The sequence below is a fragment of the Miscanthus floridulus genome, chromosome 18, assembly GCF_019320115.1.
Source record: "Miscanthus floridulus cultivar M001 chromosome 18, ASM1932011v1, whole genome shotgun sequence".
Classification (NCBI taxonomy): Eukaryota; Viridiplantae; Streptophyta; class Magnoliopsida; order Poales; family Poaceae; genus Miscanthus; species Miscanthus floridulus.
Genome location: NC_089597.1, coordinates 16,325,041 through 16,349,067, shown reverse-complemented (window position 1 = coordinate 16,349,067; position 24,027 = coordinate 16,325,041).

The window sequence follows — 24,027 nt, the reverse complement described above, 5'->3', positions numbered from 1 at the left end:
TACGCGTCTCGATAGTTGAAAGAACATGAGAACCGTTACCCTACTCATGATCTTGAGTTAGCAGCAGTTGTGCATGCCCTGAAGATCTAGAGACACTACTTGATAGGCAACAAGTGTGATATCTATACGGATCACAAGAGCTTGAAGTACCTTTTCACTCAAGAAGATTTGAACATGAGGCAATGCCGTTGGCTAGAGTTGATCAAGGACTATGACCTGGAAATTCACTATCATTCGGGAAAAGCTAATGTAGTCGCAGATGCTCTTAGTCGCAAGAGCTACTGTCACACTTTGATCACTAAATCTGTACCACCTAAGCTCAAGGAAGAGATTGATGATTTCCAACTTGAGATACTACCGCACGGCTTGTTGAATGAGCTCCGCATATAGTATGATCTCACAGAACGCATCTGTCAAGCTCAGAAAGATTGTGAAGAAATCGAATATCTCTGTGGTCTGATAAAACTAGGTTATAAGACCAATCACCATGAAGATGAACAAGGAACCATCTGGTTCAAGAACAGAATCTGTGTTCTATCTGACCTAGTGCTATGAGAGGAAATTCTGTCAGAAGCTCACGATTCTAAGTACTGTATCCACCCTGGAGGTTCAAAAATGTATCAAGATTTGAAGAAACACTTTTGGTGGAAAGGCATGAAGACAGACATTGCAGGACATGTGGCACGATGTGACACCTATAATAGGGTCAAGGCTGAACATCAAAGGCCTGCAGGTTTGCTAAAGCCTCTTGATGTTCCCGAGTGGAAATGGGAGAGCATATCCATGGATTTCATAGTTGGATTGCCCCATTCACAGAAAGGCAATGATTTCATCTAGGTGATTGTTGATCGCTTGACCAAAGTTGCTCACTTTGTACCAGTTAAGACCAAGACCAATGCCAAAAAACTAGTAGATCTATACATTGAACATATTCTCAGACTGCATGGAGCTCCCTCTAGTATTGTATCTGATCGTGGCCCTCAGTTTGTGTCTCGATTTTGGGAAGCCCTACACAAGTCCATTGGAACCAAACTTGACTTCAGTACCGCTTATCATCCACAGATAGATGGACAGACTGAACAAGTAAATCAGATCTTAGAAGACATGCTTCGCACTAGTGTACTGAATTATGGCTCTGATTGGGAGAGATGCTTACCCTATGTAGAATTTTCTTACAACAACAGCTACCAAGCCAGTATCAAGATGTCGCCGTTTGAAGCTCTGTATGGCAGACCTTGTAAGACACCTTTGATGCGGTCCCAACCAGGAGAAAGATCATTCTTTGACTCCGCTAAGATTCAAGATGCCAAAGAAGGAGTTGCTCAAGTAAGAGAGAATTTGAGAATTGCTCAAAGTCAATACAAGAGCTATGCTGACAAAAGGAGAAGAGAACTTGAGTTTAATGTGGGGGACTTCGTCTATCTCAAGGTATCCCCGCTACGTGGGACTGTCAGATTCCATGTGAAAGGAAAGCTTGCCCCTAGATTTGTTGGCCCATACAAGATTTGCAAAAAGATTGGAAAGCTCGCCTACAAACTCAAGCTACCTGAGGAATTGGTGGGTGTACATCCCGTATTTCATGTCTCACAGCTACGCAAGTGTTTGAGGGTGCCCAATGAAGTAGTCCCAACTAAAACACTTAACATTCAAGATACACTTGAGTATAGAGAACATCCTATCAGAATTCTGGATAGAGATACCAAAGAGACCCGAAGCAAGACTATTCCTATGTGCAAGATCCAACGGAGTAATCATACTGAGAGAGAAGCAACATGGGAGAAAGAGTCGGACCTCCGGCTATGATATCCTTACCTCTTTGAAGAGTACGTTATACTTTAATCTCGAGGACAAGATTCTGTTAAGGGGGTAGGACTGTAACAACCCAAAAATCCATACACCAAAAATACCAACTACAAAAAATTTTCTTGGAACTCCCATGTAGTGATGAGTGTCATGTATAGAAAGCCAACCTGAGGGCTGCATTAGGCATAACCCCAACCCAAGTCATCACATAAGCATAGCATGACATTTGCTGATTATGTTATTTAATTTCTAACAAATAAAGGGTTGCATACATTGTTAACTCAAATTGTGAGTTGGATCTTCATTTGTTTTATGTAATGCCTAACAACTCCTTTAAAAGTAATAAACCATCAAATCAAATCAAAGAATAAGGATTTGTTACACTTACTTTTGTTATACAAAATGGCTAAATAAATTCCTAATATATATAAGAATGTTGTGGGTCACATATCTAAAACTCTAATGAATTTGGTGCACCAATTTTTGAATTCAAAAACCAAAACCAAATTTGAATTCAAACAAATGGAAGAGAACTGAAAATAGAAAAAAGAAAAGAAGAAGTGGGCCTCGCAGCCAGCCGCTCAGCCCAAGCTAGCCAGCCTAGCCAGCACCATCGTGGCTGCCCCGCCCCAGCGCACGTGGCCTAGCTTGCGGCCTAGCAATGCCCGCATGCTCCCCGCCTTCGCTCGCTGCCGCTACTGCTAGACCCCGCATGTCAGCCCTACTGTGCTTCTTCTCCACACCCACGCTGATTCTCCCCTCCGACAGAACCCTAACAGCAATGGCAAGGTGGGCCAGGGGGTCACGCCTAGGGCATGGCCTTGCGCCGCGCCCATGTAACCACGCACGGCCGTCGGATGGGATGCACGCCTCCGATTCTCCTCAATCTCCAGCCGCCGAATGCCGGGCTCCATGGCCGAGCTCGGCTATAAAAGTCCTAGCCCTGGAGCCCTAGCGCTTGTCCCGTTGCCCCACCGCCACCTTGGTGGCCGTCCATAGCCCACCCAAGCCAAGAGGGAGAAGAGGAAGAAGAGGGGGAAATGCCGAAGCTGCCGTGGGGGAGGAGACCGCCGGAGTCAAGAGCGACATCGTTGTCTACATCACCGACGTAGTTTGGCATGGCACTGCATGGCTATCGGAGCTACATGGCCTTGAATCGACATGGCACCACCATCCATTCTTCCATGCCACCCACGGTGAGCCCCCCTTCTGGTCTCTCTCTGCCGCCGAACCTCACCGTCGGCCATGGCGCTCCACACCTGGAGCGCGTAGGCCAGCGCCTTGTCTCCGGCCACTAGGAACACATGCACCCACACACACCCCGCGACCATGCCGTGACCACCCTGCGGGAGCCCCCTTGATCAACCGTGCGCATCGCCATCGTCACCATGTCGCCATGGCCACTGGAGCCCCCACCGGCCATCAAGAAACCGAAACCCCGCCCCGAGCTTGGGACGCCCTCGTCGCATCCACACGAAGCCGTAGAAGCCTCATCTGCCCAGCACTAGCCACTGGATGGCCTACGTGCGTGGCCTCGCCACCGGCGAGCACTGCCGAGCCATCGGCCACTGTGGCCAACGCACTGGAGGACCTCGACCACCACTTAGACCTCAGGATCATGATCGCCATGGCCCGAGGAAGCTTTTCCCCTCCCCAATCAGACACCAGCACTGCCACGGAGGCTCACTGGGCACTCACCGCCGATAGGAGCACCGCCGTGGAAGAAAATAGGGGAACACCCCCCTCGCCGGCCACCCATGCGTGAGCCGAGCCAAGGAGAAGAGACGGTGGACTTGGTCCACCATGCGTCCTACCGTAAGTCCATGGACCATGAGCGATGGTCCACCGTGAGCCACACGGTGTGAGCCGCGCTATGGATGAAGCCCAATAAGAGCCCACGGCCATGACGTGGTAGCGTCACAGCGTGCCACGTGTCTGGCCCGGCCCGACCTAGACCGGCCCAACCCGAAGCCCAACCGTCCTAGTTCGGACCTGGCCCATATTGACCGTTGACTGGTCAACGTTGACCATTGACCTGGCCCAACAGGTCAGCGACACAGTGTTGCTGGACCCCCACGTCAGACGATGACGTCATGCTAGCGTCGTAATGACATCACGCGGGACCCACATGTCAGTAGTAACACAGCCGAGGTGACGTCATGCTGACGTCACGATGACATCAGCTGCTGACGTCAGCAGCCCTAGACCCACACATCAGTGACCCTGACCGTTGACCAAAGACCGTTGACCATTGACTCGTCGTTGACTTTGATCGGGCCCACCTGTCAGTGACCCAATGGTCTCTGGCCCCACCTGTCGGTGTGGATGACGTTGATGACGTCATGCTGACGTCAGCTGGGCCCCACCTGTCAGCTTAGAACCGTGATGCCAATGTCATGCTGACATCATGCGGACGTCAGCAAGCCACGTGGACCAACCACAGCGTGACACGTGTCTGCCCAGGATTAATTCAGCCTTTTCCATTTTCAGAAATGATTTAAACTTCAGAAATTCATAACTAATTCATATGACCTCAGAAAAATACGAAACTAGGACCAAAATTCATCTAAAATCAAGCTCTACGCAATGAACCCATGTTTGAGTGCATTTGGCTCTTTTGAATTTTCATTGCTTCTATGTGCTATTCTATAGACGTCGCTAACGTGACTATAATACGATCGTTTGTAGACTCGGAGGAGAACCTGACGGACAAGGATCGTGAGTACTATGAGGAGTGCAGAGACGACTACACTGAAGGTGTCACATCCCACCCAATCTCGTAGCACCTATTACGCATGGCTAATGTAGAACTGCTATTGCTTTACTTTATTGTTATAATCATACTATGATAGGACTTGCATGGTGGTATGCTTTCTTGATGGCCTTTACCTTGATGCAACCATACCCCTGCATACCCTGCTATTAGGTTAGACACACACTTACTGCTATATTTTATTTGCTTGTACTTCTACTACGCTTATACTACATTAATGCATGGTGTATTCTGGACTATGGCGAGAGTGCTGTGTGTGTGACTTGGGTGTGTGGAGGGTGAGGGTTGTGTCGACCAAGTTGGAGTATACGACGAGCCTAGGGCAAGTCATGCCGTGTGGTGCTACCTGGGCACCCTTGGAATGGATACCTGTGGTGGGTAAATGGTATATGAGGTGGTCCTGGGTGTGAACCTATGATGGGAGGAGCCCGGGATGGAGGTGCTGTGGTGGCACGATAAATGGAAACCCTGATGAAGACATTCTGGCTTGGTCACCCCTAAGGACTTACTAGTACTCAGATTCACCGGGAAGCCTTACATACCACTCGCCCTATATGGTGCGGGACGGCTGGACTACTTGGTAGGATATTGCCACTACTGCTAGGTTGATAGCGGACAGTGTAAGGAGGTACGGGGCACAGAGGATTTCCCCCACACCCTTCTGAGACTTCATGGAGACCTTGTGGACCTGGCTCATGACTCACAGTTTCAGCCACCCCAGATTAGACTTGGGGTGTACCAGGGCTAAATGGTAGAGTGGCATTATCCTAGGCTAGCAAGCAGCCGAAATCAGCCTAGTTGACGATGGTCAGCGAGGAAGGTGGATCTTGTGGTTATGTAAAACCTCTGCAGAGTGTATGGTTGATCGATCGATACATGTGCCAACTTGTCGGCTATGGACCTTTCCTAGGTTTCGCTTAAACTAGATAGTGAGATGAGTCCTTCTTTTCTCCCCCTGTGAGTGAGTATTCAGTCATAGCCAGGGGCTACGGGCCTTGAGACAGTGCTGAGAGGGAGTTGGCCTGTCGACTGAGTGATGGTATGGTTATGGTATGGTGATGGTGTGGTGATGGTGGTATATCGATCCCAGGATCGAAACCTAGCTCTGGAATGGGAATGGGTGGAATAGGTGTGGGAATGGTGTTAAAACTTGACTATACTATTATATACTTGATATGCTAAAATACATGGGAAACCCTAGCCTTATAGGTTCCTTTTGACTATATCCAACTTGCATCCAATCTCCACAAAGTAATGCTCATAGGGTTGGGAGTGTCCAGTACAAATCGTACTGATAAATTTTGGCATACAGGTTCTGCTGAGGAGTATAGCTCCGAGGAGTTTGACGGATGAGGGGTTCGTGCCTATGCTCGAGTTTGGCGATCTTATCATCAAGCTGTTCTGAATGAATGCTACTTTTGATTCCGCCAATGCGGCGATGTAATAATTTATATAATTCCGCGCTATTTGTACTCTGATATTATCGTTGTATGGATGTGATATTCGACTAGAATTTGGGTAATATGATCTACCACGGTCTTATTACACTTCAACTCTGTGGATTTCCCTTTGCAGAAATTGGGGTTGTTTCAGCAATAATGCAAAAGTTGCTGCGTTGAACATCGGGACGATGCAACTCCACCTCCCATCAGGATTTATTATGGAGTTGAATAATTGTTATTTTGTTCCTAGTTTAAGTCGAAACATTGTGTCACCTTCATGTTTGATGAAGGATGGTTATTCATTTGCGAGTAAAGATAATGGTTGTGTGATCTCTAAAAATGGCATGTTTGTGGCTTCTGCATCCATTGTGAATGGGTTATTTATTTTAAATCTTGAAGATGCTCCTATCTATAATATAAGTGCTAAAAAGCCTTGGCTTAATGAGTTAAGTCCTACCTATATGTGGCATTATCGTTTAGGTCATATAAGTGAGAATCGCATGAAGAGGCTCCATTCTGATGGGCTTTCAACTTCGTTTGATTTTGAATCATACGAGACATGTGAGACTTGCCTGTTGGGCAAGATGACCAAGATGCCCTTCATAGGTTTTCCTGAGAGGGCGGTAGAGTTACTGGAACTCATACATACTGATGTGTGCGGACCAATGAGTACGGTAGCAAGAGGCGGATTCCAATACTTCATAACCTTCACTGATGACTTTAGTAGATAGGGCTATGTCTACTTGATGAGACATAAGTCTAAGACATTTAAAAAGTTCAAGGAGTTTCAGAGTGAAGTAGAGAATCAACGTGGCAAGAAAATTAAGGCTTTGCGATCTGATCATGGAGGCGAATATTTGAGCCACGAGTTTAGCAATCATCTAAAGAGTTGCGAAATTGTTCCACAGCTTACGCCACCTAGAAGCCTTAGAGAAATGGAGTGTCTGAGCGACGTAATCAGAGTTTGTTGGACATGGTTCAGTCTATGATGAGCCAGTCAGACCTATCATTATCATTTTAGGGATACGCTCTAGAAACAGCCGCTTTCACATTGAATAGGGTACCGTCTAAGTCTGTAGTTAAGACACCACATGAGATGTGGACTGGTAAGAGTCCCAGTTTGTCTTTTCTGAAAATTTGGGGTTGTCAAGTTTATGTCAAATGACTTATGATAGATAAACTAACATCCAAATTAGACATGCTTTTTCGTGGGATATCCGAAGGAAACTTTAGGGTATTACTTCTACAACCGATCAGAGGGCAAAGTGTTTGTTGCTCGGAACGGTGTTTTGTTAGAGAAAGAGTTTCTCAAAAGAGAGAAAAGTGGATAGAAGGTGTATCTTGAAGAAGTTCAAGATGAGCCAGTTGGGAAGGACTCTACGAGTGATGCTAATGTAGCAGAACAAGTTGAGATACCCGTGGCAATAGAAACACCGCTAAAAGATCTAGTTTGGTTTTGGTTAATTGATGAAACCCTAAGTGCTAACCTAGTTTATCAAAGTGATCATAAGATAGGTAGCACTATTCCAAGTGATGAAGCAATGACGAAGATCATGACAATGGTGATGGCATGGTTGTGATCAAAGGCTTGAACTTGGAAAAGAGGAAAGAGAAAAACAAAAGGCTCAAGGCAAAGGTATAAAATGTACGAGCTATTTTGTTTTAAGTGATCAAGACACTTAGTGAGTGTGATCACATTTAGGATAGATAGTTGTACTATTAAGAGGAGTGAAACTCATATCGAAATGCGGTTATCAAAGTGCCACTAGATGCTCTAATTCATTGCATATGCATTTAGGATCTAGTGGAGTGCTAACACCCTTGAAAATATTTGTGAAAATATGCTAACACATGTGCACAAAGTGATACACTTGGTGATTAGCACATTCGAGCAAGGGTGAAGGAGATAGAGATAATAGAGGGTTAGTCTTGCTGTTTTACAACTAACCGGATGTTGGTCTCAGGGGGACCGGCGTGTCCGATCAGGCATGGCAGTGATACCCTGGTGTCGGTCATGTGACCGGATGCTAGGCCTCTGACTGACTAGATGCTGGAAGGCTGCGTCCGATCAGAGCTGACATAGCTGCACAAAAGTTAGGGCAACTGACCAGATGCTGGCTGTGTCCGGTCAAGTACCACCGGACGCGTCCGGTCGAAGAAAACCATTTTTGGAACCTTACTGTAAACGATCGGACTCTGGGTGTTCGGCGTTCGGTCACTTATGGTAGAGTGTTTGATCATGTCATGACCGTTGAGATCAGACGACTCATGTTGAATGCAGGATGACACGTGGCCGCCATCGGGTGACTGAACGCTGAGCCCTGCGTCCGATCAGTAGGACCGGAGCGTCCGGTCACCCCGATCATTGCCCAGTGAAGGGGTACAACAACTCTATTTTGTGGGGGCTTCTATTTAAGCCCCATGGTCGGCTCTAGCTCACTCTCTTGCACATTTTCATTGATATAGCAACCTTGTGAGCTTAGCCAAAGCACTCCTACTCATCTCCATCATTGATTCATCATCTTTGTGAGATTGGGAGAGAATCCAAGTACATTGCTTGAGTGATTGCATCTAGAGGCACTTGGTATTCGTGTTGCGCTGTGGATTTCGCTTGTTACTCTTGGTGGTTGCCACCACCTAGATGGCTTGGTGTAGCGGTGGAGGATCGGCACAATTTTGTGATTGTTCATGGCCGTCTCCGATGATTGTGAGGGGAGTTGTACCTTCCCCGGTGGAGTGCCGAAAGATAACTCTAGTATATTGCTTGTGTCATTGAGTTACCTCACTTGTGTGTAGGTTCTTGTGGTGTCCAATCGTGTGGATGAGGTTTGTGAAACACCTCTTAGCCACCGCCACCAAGTGTTGGTCGACACAACGAGGACGTAGCGTGTTGGCAAGCACGTGAACCTCGGAAGAAAATTGGTTGTCTCTTGTCATTTATATTCTCCCGATGATTGGCTTAATCTTCATCTTGTGATTGGTTCACTCCTCTACACAGCGGTATAATCACCCTACTCACTCATTTATATTCTTGCAAACTAGTTGTAGCAAGCTCTTTAGTGTAATTAGATTTGAGAGCTTGCTTTGTTATTTTAAGTTCATCTAGTGGAGCTCTTTAGAGTAGCAAGTTTGAGAGCTCTTAGTGAGTAGTAACTTTACAAGTTGTGTGCTTAGTAATCATTGCAACTAGAATTGTTGGATAGGTGGCTTGCAACCCTTGTAGAGCTAGAGCAAGTTTGCATTTCACTATTTGTCATACTAATCAAATTGCTCTAGTTGATTTGTAGATTTTTAAATAGTCTATTCACCCCCCCCCCTCCAGCCATATTAGGACCTTTCAAGTGGTATCAGAGCTATGGTCACCGTTTGATTGAAGGCTTAACAACCTCGGTGTCAAATTATGGATCAAGTTGTGTTCAACCATGTGGGGGGGCAAACCACCGTTCTTTGATGGCACATGCTATGATTATTGGAAGACAAAGATGAGGATGTATCTTGGTTCAATCAATGATCAAGTATGGGAAGTGACCGAGAATGACTATGCTATCATTGATCCCGATGATCCCACCGACCAAGATAAGATCAACAAGCAATGCAATACAATGGCTCTCAACACCATATACAATGCTATTGATTCCAAGATGTTTGAGCAAATCAAGGATTGTGAAAGAGCAAATGAGGTGTGGAAAAGATTGGAAGAAACATATGAGGGCACACCGACGGTGAAGAGTGCCAAGTTGTATATCCTCAAGGACAAGTTGACAAGTTTCAAGATGAAGGATGATGAGAGCATTCTAGAGATGTTCCATCGATTGCAAGTCATTGTCAATGATTTGAAGGCATTGGGAGAGAAGATCAAGGATGATGATGTCTCTCATCGGTTCTTAATGTGCCTACCACCAAGATTTGAGATGTTGAGATTGCTTATCATAAGAGGGGGATTGAAGGAGATTACCCCCAACCAAGTACTAGGTGATGTCATGACATAAGAGACATACCATGTGGAAAGGGAGGGGGATGATAAGGATGACAAGAAGGAAGAAGAAGACAATAAGAAGAAGAGTATAGCATTCAAAGCTAGCTCATCATCATCCAAGAACAAGGGCAAGTCCAAGAAAGAATCAAGTGATGATGATGATCTTAGTGACATTGATGATGAAGCCATGGCTCTATTTGTGCGCAAGATGGGCAAATTCATGAAGAAGAAGGGCTATGGTGCAAGAAAGAGAAGAGATCACACCAAGAGCAAAGATTATGTGAGAAGATGCTACAATTGCAAGAGCCCCGATCATGTTGTAGCAAATTGTCCCTACAATAGTGATAATGATGAAGATGAGAAGAAGAAGCATAAAAACATAAAAATGAAAAGAAGGAGAAGGAGAAGAGAATGGCATTCCAAAAGAAGAAGAAAGGTGGAGGCTATGTAGTCACTTGGGATAGCGACGGTTCCTCAGATGGTGATAGCTCTAGTGATGATGATAAGAAATCTATCAAGAGAGCACTAGCAAGCATTGCCATCAACAAGAAACTCTCCATCTTCGACACTCTATCAACATGCCTCATGGCAAATCCTACCAAGGTAAAATATGATGAGAGTGATGATGATGAATGTGAAAGCAAAAGAAGAAGAAAGGTGGAGGCTATGTAGTCACTTGGGATAGCGACGGTTCCTCGGATGGTGATAGCTCTAGTGATGATGACAAGAAATCTATCAAGAGAGCACTAGCAAGCATCGCCATCAACAAGAAACTCTCCATCTTTGACACTCCATCGACATGCCTCATGGCAAAGCCTACCAAGGTAAAATATGATGAGAGTGATGATGATGAATGTGAAAGTGACTCTTGTAGGAATGAAAATGATGATGAAGATGAAGAGTACACCAAGGAGGAGCTCTTGGACATGTGTGAGCAAGTGCACGCTTGCAATGAGATGAAGAGAAAAGAGTGCAAAGAATTGCGCAAGAAAGTAAAACTTCTTGAGCATTCCTTTGATGAGCTCAATGCTACTCATGAGAGGCTAATGGAAGCCCATGAGAAGATTGGCAAAGCTCACTCGCTTGAAAAGGCTCACTCCTCTCTCATTGAGCAAGGCAAAGTGGAGGAAGCCAAGAAGGAGCAAGTGATCATATCATTTGATGTGGGACTAACATATGATCTTATTGATGAATCTATTTTTGTTGCTCCCACTAACACTTCTTGTAGCACTACTACTTCTACTTCACCTTTGAGTGATGGTCTCACTTGTGAAACCTCACTAATGGTGGAAAATAAGACCCTCAAGAAGGAGGTGAATGAGCTCACTTGTGCCTTAGGCTATGCCTATGGTGGAGAAGCCCGCTTGCTAAAGTGCTTGGGTAGCCAAAGATTTTCTCTAAATAAAGAGGGATTAGGCTATACCCCCAAGAAAGGCAAGGCAGCTTTTGTCACTCCCAAAGCTAGCTTTGTGAAGGGCAATGGTTGGTTTTGCAATAGATGCAAGCAAGTTGGGCATATAGAGTAAAATTGCAAGACTAACACGAACAAGCTACCTAATGTATCCTCAATCAAATTTGATTCTTGTTACATGCTTTATAAGGGTGCCAATGGTGTGAATGCTAAGTTCATTGGTACACCAATTGTGGGCCCAAAGAAGAAGGCCATATGGGTACCAAAGACCTTGGTAACTAACCTACAAGGACCCAAGTAAGTTTTGGTACCTAAAAAGATTTGATCTTCTTTTGTAGGTAAATTATAAAGCCGGAGGAAGGCATTGGATGCTTGATAGTGGGTGCACACAACACATGACCGGTGATCCAAGAATGTTCAATTCAATCAATGAAAACAAGAGCAATGGGGTTAATAGTATCACATTTGGTGACAATGGAAAAGGCAAAGTCAAAGGTCTTGGTAAGATTGCAATATCTAATGACTTGAGCATTTCTAATGTGCTACTAGTAGAGAGCTTGAACTTCAACCTTTTGTCGGTAGCTCAATTGTGTGATCTTGGTTTCAAGTGCATATTTGGTGTGGATGATGTAGAGATCATAAGTGTAGATGGCTCTAACTTGATATTCAAAGGATTTAGATATGAGAATCTATACTTAGTTGATTTCAATGCTAGAGAAGCTCAATTGACAACATGTTTGATCACTAAGTCTAGCATGGGTTGGTTATAGCATAGAAGGTTTGGTCATGTTGGAATGAAACAATTGAACAAGTTAATCAAGCATGACTTAGTTAGAGGCTTGAAAGATGTCATATTTGAGAAAGATAAGCTATGTAGTGCATGTCAAGCCGGAAAACAAGTTGGTAACACACATCCTAAGAAGAGCATGATGAGCACATCTAAGGCATTTGAGTTGATGCACATGGACTTGTTTGGACCAACCACATACACTAGCATTGGTGGAAGCAAATATGGTTTTGTGATTGTGGATGATTTCACTAGATACACATGTGTATTCTTTCTTGTTGACAAGAGTGATGTGTTTGCAACATTCAAATCATTTGTCAAGGGCATTCACAATGAGTTTGAAACAACCATCAAGAAAGTTAGAAGTGATAATGGTAGTGAATTCAAGAACACTAGAATTGATGAGTTGTGTGATGAATTTGAAATTAGACATCAATTCTCGACCAAGTACACTCCTCAATCAAATGGCTTAGTTGAAAGGAAGAATAGAACTTTGATTGACATGGCAAGATCAATGTTGAGTGAGTACAATGTGAGTCATTCATTTTGGGCCAAAGCAATCAACATGGCTTGCTATTATAGCAACCGACTCTATTGTCACCCCATGATGGAGAAGACACCTTATGAGCTTTTGAATGGAAGAAAGCTCAACATAGCATACTTTTGGGTTTTTGGTTGTAAATGCTATATATTGAAGAAAGGCACTAGATTGAGCAAGTTTGAAAATAAATGTGACGAAGGTTTCTTGCTTGGTTACTCCACTACTAGCAAGGCTTATAGAGTTTGAAATTTGGCTAGTGGTACTCTTGAGGAGGTTCATGATGTGGAGTTTGATGAAACAAATGGTTCCCAAGAGGAAGATAAGAATATAGATGATGTGAAAGGAACTCAATTAGTCAAGGCAATGAGAAACATGGACATTGGTGAGTTAAGGCCTAGAGTGGTGATTGATGTTGAAGATGACAAGAATCAAGTGCTTTCTAACTCAAATGTGCAAGTTAGTAGTTCTCATGATCAAATCCAAGCAAGCACTAGTGATGGCAATGTGCAAGATCAACAAGTGGCTAGTTCATCATCTCAATCAAGTGATCAATCAAATGCTAGCAATCAAGTGCAAGTGCTTCAACCAACCAATGTTGCAAGAGATCATCCATTGGACACTATCATTGGTGATATTTCAAGAGGTGTGCAAACAAGATCAAGATTGGTTTTATTTTGTGAGCATTTCTTATTTGTGTCATCCATTGAACCTAAGAAGATAGATGAAGCTTTGAAGGATGTCGATTGGGTTAATGCTATGCATGAAGAGCTAAACAACTTCACAAGAAACCAAGTATGGGATTTAGTAGAGAGGCCTAAGAATCATAATGTGATTGGAACCAAGTGGGTCTTTCGGAACAAGCAAGATCAAGATGGGATAGTAATAAGGAACAAAGCAAGATTAGTGGCTCAAGGTTACACTCAAGTTGAAGGTCTTGACTTTAGAGAAACATATGCCCCAGTTGCAAGATTGGAAGCAATTAGGATCTTGTTAGCCTATGCTTATGCCCACAACATCAAGTTGTACCAAATGGATGTGAAGAGTGCATTTCTCAATGGGTACATCAATGAGCTTGTGTATGTTGAGCAACCTCCCAGTTTTGAAGATGAAAAGAAACCCAACCATATTTACAAGTTAAGAAAGGCTTTGTATGGATCGAAACAAGCACTAAGAGCATGGTATGAGAGATTGAGGGATTTCCTACTCTCTAAGGGATTCAAGATGGGAAAGGTTGACACCACTCTCTTCACCAAGAAACTTGGAAATGACTTGTTTGTGATGCAAATCTATGTTGATGATATCATATTTGGGTCAACAAATCAAGATTTTTGTGAGAAGTTTGGCAAGATGATGGCGAGTGAGTTTGAGATGTCCATGATTGGAGAACTTAGCTACTTCCTTGGTTTTCAAATCAAGCAAATGAAGAATGACACATTTATGAGTCAAGGCAAGTATATCAAGGACATGCTCAAGAAGTTTGGAATGGATAATAGTAAAGCTATTAGTACATCAATGGGGACAAGTGGAAGCTTGGATAGTGATGCTAGTGGTAACATGGTGGATCAAAAGATGTATCGGTCTATGATTGGAAGCCTACTCTATGTGACCGCATCAAGACCGGATGTGGTGTTTAGTGTATGCATGTGTGCTAGATTTTAAGTCTCACCAAGAGAAAGTCATTTGAAGGTAACTAAAAGGATATTGAGGTACTTGAAGCATACACAACATGTTGGATTATGGTATCCCAAAGGAGCAAGGTTTGAATTGATTGGATATTCGGACTCCGATTATGCAGGATGCAAAGTTGAGAGAAAGAGCACATTGGGCACATGTCAATTATTGGGAAGATCACTTGTATCTTGGTTATCAAAGAAGCAAAATAGTGTAGCACTTTCAACCACTGAAGCAGAGTACATTTTGGCCAGTAGTTGTTGTGCTCAATTACTTTGGATGAAGGCTACTTTAAGTGATTTTGGAATTAGGATCAAGCAAGTGCCATTGCTATGTGACAATGAGAGTGCTGTCAAACTCACCAATAACCTGGTTCAACACTCAAGAACAAAGCATATAGATGTCTGTCATCACTTCATAAGAGATCACCAACAAAAAGGGGACATTTGCATAGAGAGTGTGGGCACCGAAGATCAACTTGCCGACATATTCACCAAGCCACTTGATGAGAAGAGGTTTTGCAAGCTAAGAAATGAATTGAACATACTTGACTTCACCAATGTGTGTTGATGCAACCCCCAATTTATATGACATGCCTCTCCTTCGAGCAATACAAGGTATAAATTGATTGGCATGACATTCATCCTTGCTAAGGACATGATTAGTGCATCTAGACATATTCCACATTTGAATAGGCTCATTCATGAAAATCAAATGAATTTGATACTTGTATATTACTGCTATTGCTTGTATGTTTGAAATTATCTAGTGGTAGCATATGACATGTTTGTGGGCTTGTAAACCTAGTGTTTGATCTATAAAATGAGCTATAAGTGTTTAACTCAACATGGTACAAGATAACCCTTATTTGGAGGTGTGAAGAAGCTTGTCCTTGGATCAAACCGAGTTAAATATCTTTTGCAAGTAATCTAGATTGAACCAAATTGAAAAATGATCCTCATTTCACATGGTTTCACCCCAACCTATCTATACTTTAAGCCTTTGTGGTCATTGATGACAAAGGGAGAGAGAAACAAAGAAAAGTGATAGGGGGAGAAATAGTGTAGAGAGATAAGATAAGACAAAGGAAGGGGATCGAGCACACAAGTAGGGGGAGCAAGCTCATGAACTTGTATGGTGCATTTGAATGTGCATTTCATATGATTGCTTGCATGGCACAAGTTTTAAATTTCAATATCCATGCTTGTCTGGTGTATGCTAGTTGTAGGTTTGAATGATAAAATAAAAAAACTAGCATGCATAGGATATCTAATGATTTCATTTCCAAGTATTTACAAGTGGTATCTAGCTATCAAGTGGTATCTAGCTAAAGTAACTAGACTTATGTTCATCATATGGAAACTAGACCCTTACTTGTAATATTGATCTCATGGGATATTCTAGTTTGTATGTATGTCTAGTTACTAATGGTGCTAAGGATGGTATAATGGTGCACTCCGATAGGTATCACGCTTCAAAGGTCCATCTCTTATACCTTGGCATCATTTGGTAGAAATTGTCTCCTATATTTCCTATCTAAGCATATGTGCAAAGCTACAATCCAAACTCTTAGCACATATGTAGGGGGAGAAATTGCTACCATATGGAGTTCATGAAACTTGTCCATATCCTTTACACATGGTAAATATGCTTGGGCAAGCAACATGAATTCAATTGAATCTTATTTCATATCTTTGTATAAGGGTTGTCATCAATTACCAAAAAGGGGGAGATTGAAAGCTCTAGTTTGGTTTTGGTTAATTGATGAAACCCTAAGTGCTAACCTAGTTTATCAAAGTGATCATAAGATAGGTAGCACTATTCTAAGTGATGAAGCAATGACGAAGATCATGACAATGGTGATGTCATGGTTGTGATCAAAGGCTTGAACTTGGAAAAGAAGAAAGAGAAAAACAAAAGGCTCAAGGCAAAGGTATAAAATATAGGAGCTATTTTGTTTTAAGTGATCAAGACACTTAGTGAGTGTGATCATGTTTAGGATAGATAGCCATACTATTAAGAGGAGTGAAACTCGTATCAAAATGCAGTTATCAAAGTGCCACTAGATGCTCTAATTCATTGCATATATATTTAGGATCTAGTGGAGTGCTAACACCCTTGAAAATATTTGTGAAAATATGCTAACACATGTGCACAAAGTGATACACTTGGTGATTGGCACATTCGAGCAAGGGTGAAGGAGATAGAGATAATAGAGGGTCAGTCTTCCTATTTTACAACTGACTGAACGCTAGTCTCAGGGGGACCGGCGTGTCCGGTCAGGCGTGGCAGTGATACCCTGGCGTCGGTCATGTGACCGGATGCTGGGCCTCTGACTGACCGAACGCTAGAAGGCTGCGTCTGGTTAGAGCTGACGTAGCTGCACAAAAGTCAGGGCAACTAACCGGACACTGGCTGTGTCCAGTCAAGTACCACCAGACACGTCCGGTCGAAGAAAACCATTTTTGGAACCTTACTGTAAACGACCGAACTCTAGGTGTTCGGCATTCAGTCACTTATGGTAGAGCGTCCGGTCATGTCATGACCATTGAGATCAAATGACTCCTGTTGAATGCAGGATGACACGTGGCCACCATGGAGCAACCGAACGCTGAACCCTGTGTCCGGTCAGTAGGACCGGAGCATCCGATCACCCCGATCAGTGCCCAGTGAAGGGGTACAACGGCTCTATTTCGTGGGGGCCTTCTATTTAAGCCCCATGGCCAGCTCTAGCTCACTCTCTTGCATATTTTCATTGATATAGCAACCTTGTGAGCTTAGCCAAAGCACTCCCACTCATCTCCATCATTGATTCATCATCTTTGTGAGATTGGGAGAGAATCCAAGCGCATTGCTTGAGTGATTACATCTAGAGGCACTTGGTATTCGTGTTGCGCTGCGGATTTCGCTTGTTACTCTTGGTGGTTGCCACCACCTAGATGGCTTGGTGCAGCGGTGGAGGATTGGCATGAGTTGGTGATTGTTCGTGGCCGTCTCTGGTGATTGTGAGGGGAGTTGTACCTTCCCCGGCGGAGTGCCGAAAGGTAACTCTAGTAAATTACTCGTGTCATTCAGTTACCTCACTTGTGGGTAGGTTATTGTGGTGTCCAATCGTGTGGACGAGGTTTGTGAAACACCTCTTAGCCGCCGAACCACCAAGTGTTGGTTGACACAACGAGGACGTAGCATGTTGGCAAGCACGTGAACCTCGGGAGAAAATTGGTTGTCTCTTGTCATTTGTATTCTCTCGGTGATTGGCTTAATCTTCATCTTGTGATTGGTTCACTCCTCCATATGGTGGTATAATCACCCTACTCACTCATTTATATTCTTGCAAACTAGTTGTAGCAAGCTCTTTAGTGTAATTAGATTTGATAGCTTGCTTTGTTATTTTAAGTTCATCTAGTGGAGCTCTTTAGAGTAGCAAGTTTGAGAGCTCTTAGTGAGTAGTAACTTTGCAAGTTGTGTGCTTAGTAATCATTGCAACTAGAATTGTTGGATAGGTGGCTTGCAACCCTTGTAGAGCTAGAGCAAGTTTGCATTTCGCTATTTGTCATACTAATCAAATTGCTCTAGTTGATTTGTAGATTTTAAAATAGGCTATTCACCCCTCTCTAGCCATATTAGGACCTTTCAACCGCCACAACCATGAAGGTCAGCAAGAATCCATGAGTTGAGTGGGGATTTGTTATTGTTAGACGATGATGAACCTGCGACTTATGCGGAAGCAATGATGGACCTAGATTTCGAGAAATGGCAAAGTGCCATGAGATCCGAGATAGATTCCATGGGAAACAATCATGTTTGGAACTTGGTTGACCCGCCTGATGGTGTTAGACCCATAGAGTGCAAATGGATCTATAAAAAGAAAAAGGATATGGATGGAAATGTTCACATCTATAAAGCTCAACTTGTTGCAAAGGGTTTTTGGCAAGTTCAAGGAATTGACTACGACGAGACTTTCTCGCCGGTAGCGATGCTTAAATCTATCCGGATCATTCTAGCAATAGCTGCTTATTTCGATTATAAGATATGGCAGATGAATGTTAAAACAGCCTTTCTAAATGGAAATTTGGATGAGGACATGTATATGATATAGCTCGAAGGTTTTGTTGATCCAAACAATGCTGGAAAAATTTGCAAGCTTCAGAAATCCATTTATGGGTTAAAGCAAGCATCTCGGAGTTGGAACATTCGTTTTGATGAAGTGGTCAAAGGGTTTGGCTTCTGTCATAATGAAGAAGAACCTTGTGTTTACAAGGAAAGTGGGAGCGCTGTTGTATTTCTGATCTTGTATGTGGATGACATATTATTGATTAGGAATGACATTCCTATGTTGCAATCCGTAAAGACCTCACTGAATAATAATTTTTCTATGAAGGATTTAGGAGAAGCAGCATACATTTTGGGCATCAAGATCTATAGAGATAGATCGAAGAGGCTTATAGGATTAAGCCAAGATACGTACATTGACAAGGTGTTGAAACAATTCAACATGGAACAGTCCAAGAAAGGGTTCTTGCCTATGTCACATGGTATGCGCTTTAGCAATAAACAGTGTCCTTCGACAGCTGATGATCGGAAGTGCATGAGTAAGGTTCCATATGCCTTGGTGGTTGGTTCCATCATGTACGCCATGATATGTACTCACCCAGATGTCTCATATGCTCTAAGTATTGTGAGCAGGTACCAAGCTGATCCAGGAGAGAGTCACTGGACACTTGTTAAAAACATTCTTAAGTACTTGAGAAGGACTAAAGATGTGTTCCTAATCTATGGAGGTGAGGAGGAGCTCGTTGTAAATGGTTACACCAATGCTAGCTTCCAAACTGACACAGATGATTCACATTCTCAATCAGGTTTTGTGTTCACTATAAATGGTGGTGCTATAAGTTGGAAAAGTTCCAAGCAGGAGACGGTGACCGATTCTATAGCAGAGGCTGAGTATATTGCAGCTTCTGGAGCTACGAAGGAAGGTGTTTGGATGAGGAGGTTCCTTATTGAACTTGGTGTGTTTTCGAATGCGTCCAGCCCATTGAATCTACATTGTGACAACAATGGGGCAATTGCGCAGGCTAAGGAGCAAAGGAATCACCAAAAGAACAAACATGTACTGCAGAAATTTCACCTCATTTGAGAGTTCATTAGACGAGATGAGATCAAGATGTGCAAGATACACATGGATTTGAATGTTGCAAATCCTTTGACAAAGGCTCTTCCACAGCCTAAGCATGAGGCGCACATGAGAGCTATGGGTATTAGATATCTTCAAGATTAGCTCAAGTGCAAGTGGGAGATTGTTGGGAGTATGCCCTAGAGATAATCATAGAGATGATTATATTGCCTTGTATCCATGATATATTATGAGTTCATTGAATTTCATTAAAGACAACCTGTATCGATTAGCAATTATGTGAATTGTTTATGAAACTCTTTTACTTGTATGGTTATTCTAATGTTGTCCTTGGTCAAAGTTTGTGTGAGGACACACATGAATAATGGATCAGCACATTATTAGTTGATGACTATGTTTCACAAGTCATAGACATGGAGATGTCAAACTAATAATGTGGGCACACATATGACATGGGGCTAGACTGACCCAACGTGAGATGTTGTTATTGTATCTATTCACATCATGTACGTTATGTCCTTAGACCTGAGATTGTTGTATGTATTCAAGATATGAAATGACCTACTCAGGGACTATCAAACGCTACTCCGTAACAGGGTAGTTATAAAGGTGGTTTTTCGGGTTTGTCGAGAAACATGCTATGAGACATAGACAAACAAGAAGGAATTTGCCCCTCTCTATATGAGAGAGATATCACTGGACCACTCTAATGATTAGATTAAGAAATGCATGGCCGTGCTTGGGTTAAGTGTTAACCTATGAGTTGGACCAAATATCGTGAGGCAAGGGAATAACAAGTATGTGGTTTTGTGGTGGTTCGTCTGATATGATCTTTACATATGCATAGGAGTTGACATGCCTTGCTAGAGGCCGCTATCAACTAATGTCTGAGTAGGAGTACTCGGGCCATGTCTATGTGTGCGTGAACCCATAGGGTCGCACGCTTAAGGGGCTGGAAGCTTAATTTGGATTGGATCCGAGTTAGATAAGGCTTAGAGTTACTAATGGGCCTCCAACTCGGGAGCTCATTAGGGACACCTAAAATAAGTGGGGTGGGCAATGGGGCTAGGGATCCATGCCATTTTGGCAGCCGCAGCCGCCCATCCTATGCCCGTGCCTGCTGCTCCTCGTGGACCTAGCAGTCCGGAGGCGCGATGCTTCCTCCCTATACGCGTGGATACCTCAGAGGTACTGCATCTAGAGCACAAGGACGAACCGCACAAAGGGGACGGACGTACAAACGACCTTGCAACTGCACAGCATCGCTACGACGCGTATGACTACATCGAGTCACTTCTGCTGTACCTGCGTGTCTAGTGGTAATCCCATGATCTATAACTAGCAGTTGATCCTGGTTTATGAGGTCGAATTTTTGTTTTTCGGCTAGCGTAGCATCCTCATAACCCTATAGCTATGCCATGCACCGCCTCCGTCCACTCCATGTCACTAAGACCTACCTAGGTGAGATTGCCTAGCCATCCTCTCTCTCCCCATGGTCTTCCCATGTCCAATGATGGCCTTAATTGTCATATCGATGATCGTCGACGAGGAGCCGAGCACCTCCGGCCATGGCGCCGCCGTGGGAGCACCGCTTCAGCGACCCCCATCCCTCCCTTCTATCTCAGTCATCCAAATCCAGATCAACAGCCTAGATGAAAGGTCCTAATGGCTAGAGGGGGGGTAAATAGCCTAATAAAAATTTCTACAACAACACTTAACCAAATGGTTAGACAATTATGAGGCGAAGCGAGTGTTGCGCTAGCCTACTCAAAATGCAAGCCACCTACCACAAATCTAGTTTAGATAGTGTTAATTCACACAAGAGCAATGACACTACCCTATGTTAGTGTGCTCTCAAAGGCTAACTAAAGAGTCACACCAAACAAGCATGCAAGCTCTCACAACTAGCTACACTAAAGAGCTTGTCAACTAGTTTGCAGTAAAGTAAAGAGAGTGATCAAGAGGGTTATACCACCGTGTAGATGAATGAACCAATCAATCACGAAGATGAATAACAATGATGACCAATCACCTCGGAATCAATGATGAACACAATGATTTTTTACCAAGGTTCACTTGCTTGCCGGCAAGCTAGTCCTCGTTGTGGCGATTCACTCACTTGGAGGTTCATGCGCTAATTGGCTTCACACACCAAACCCTCAATAGGGTGCCGCACAACCAACACAAGATGAGGATCACACAAGCCACGAGCAATCCACTAGAGTACCTTTTGGCGCTCCGCCGGGGAAAGGTCAAGAACCCCTCACAATCACCACGATCGGAGCCGGAGACAATCACCACCTCCGCTCGACGATCCTCGCTGCTCCAAGCCGTCTAGGTGGCGGCAACCACCAAGAGTAACAAGCGAAACCCGCAGCGAAACACGATCACTAAGTGCCTCTAGATGCAATCACTCAAGCAATGCACTTGGATCACTCCCAATCTCACTATGATGATGAATCAATGATGTAGATGAGTGGGAGGGCTTTGGCTTAGCTCACAAGGTTGCTATGTCAATGAAAATGGCCAAAGATATAAGCCACAGCTGGCCATGGGGCTATAAATAGAGCTCCAATCAAATAGAGCCGTTATACCCCTTCACTGGGCAAAACACGCTCTGACCGGACACTCCGGTCATACTGACCGAACGCTGGCCCTCAGCATCCGGTCGCCCGATGGACGCCACGTGTCATCGCCTTCAAACGCTGTTCGTTAGATTCCAACGGCTACGAAGCTGACCGGACGCTCCGGTCAAAACTGACCGGACGCTGAAGCCCCAGCATCCGGTCATTTCCAGTAAGCTCCCCGAGGCATATTTTTTCGACCGGACGCGTCCGGTCCACCTTGACCGAACGCAGACCAGCGTCCGGTGCTCAACCCTACCCACTGTGCCATCTGACAGCTCGACCGGACGCAGCCCTTCAGCGTCCGGTCGCTGAGTGACCCAGCGTTCGGTCAGTAGACCAACGCCAGCATCATTTCGATCAACTCCATTTCAACTCTAACTTCTTCACCCTTGCTCAAGTGTGCAAACCACCAAGAATTTTGCATCCGGCGCAATAGAAAATAGACATTTCATTTTCCCGAAAGCGTCGAATGTGGTAGCATATTTTCACAAATACCTTGTGCACATGTGGTAGCATATTTTCACAAATATTATCAAGGGTGTTAGCACTCCACTAGATCCTAAATGCATATGCAATGAGTTAGAGCATCTAGTGGCACTTTGATAACCGCATTCCGATACGAGTTTTACCCCTCTTAATAGTACGGCTATCAAACCTAAATGTGATCACACTCTCTAAGTGTCTTGATCACCAAAACAAAATAGCTCCTATAAGTTATACCTTTGCCTTGAGCTTTTTGTTTTTCTCTTTCTTCTCTTCAAGTTTAAGCCCTTGATCATCTCCATGCTATCACCATTGTCATGTTATGATCTTCATTTGCTTCTCTACTTGAAGTGTGCTACCTATCTCATGATCACTTGATGAACTAGGTTAGCACTTAGGGTTTCATCAATTCACCAAAACCAAACTAGAGCTTTCACTAGATTAGAAGGTACCATTTCGGCTGGTAATTTTGCTAAAGAGCCCCTCTAGTTTCATGTAATAGAACCCGTCGCCCCTGCACTTTTTCTAAAGAACCCCTATACTTCTTCTTTATCATGCCCGTCGTCCCTGGTCTATTTTAAAAACCGTATTTTGATTTGTTTTAATTCGAAAATAAGTTCCAGAAATCACAGTTTTGCCACTACCTTGTTTAGGTCATAGCTTCTCCGTTTTAACTTCGATTTGGTCCGTTCAAGTTGCATTAGATTTATAATTGCGTAATCTACAAGTTCATCTTACTGTTAAATATATTTTTAACTTTTGAAATTCGAGGTTAGGTTTAATATATTATTTTATTAAAGGAAATCTTGTTTAATTCATAACTTCTTTGTTATAGCTCCAATTTTCGTGATATTTGTGTCTGTGAGTTCGTAGCGAGACGTAGATTCTTTATACAAACTTTCCATCTTGATTCTATGGTTGGTGTACTATTCAAATTTAGTTCTATTGTTTGCTTCGTGTATGATTGCATGGATGCTTGTGTGGTGCTTTATGATCATGTCTAGTCGGTGAGAAGTACGCTGGTGAAATAGAAGAAGTTGGTGATCTAGAAGAAGTCCTTTGGAGGGTATAATTCAATAGAAGAAGGATCTGAGTTTAAGGCAAGTATAGCATGGGATCTTCCTTGTTGTCCTATACACCTTTAATCATTTAATTCATGTTGCATGTGTCTACCTTGACTACCACTAAGAATTTCCTAATACTTTGTTACCCTTTACCTTGATACCTATGGGGTATTGCATTGTGTAGTATGATGCTAGTGCTCAACTAAAGCCATGATTTTGTAACTTGACTAATGGTATATGCAATTAAGGTTGAAAACGGACGGAAAAAATCATGTTCCGACCCGTTCTGTTTTCTACTTTCTTCCGTCCATTTTC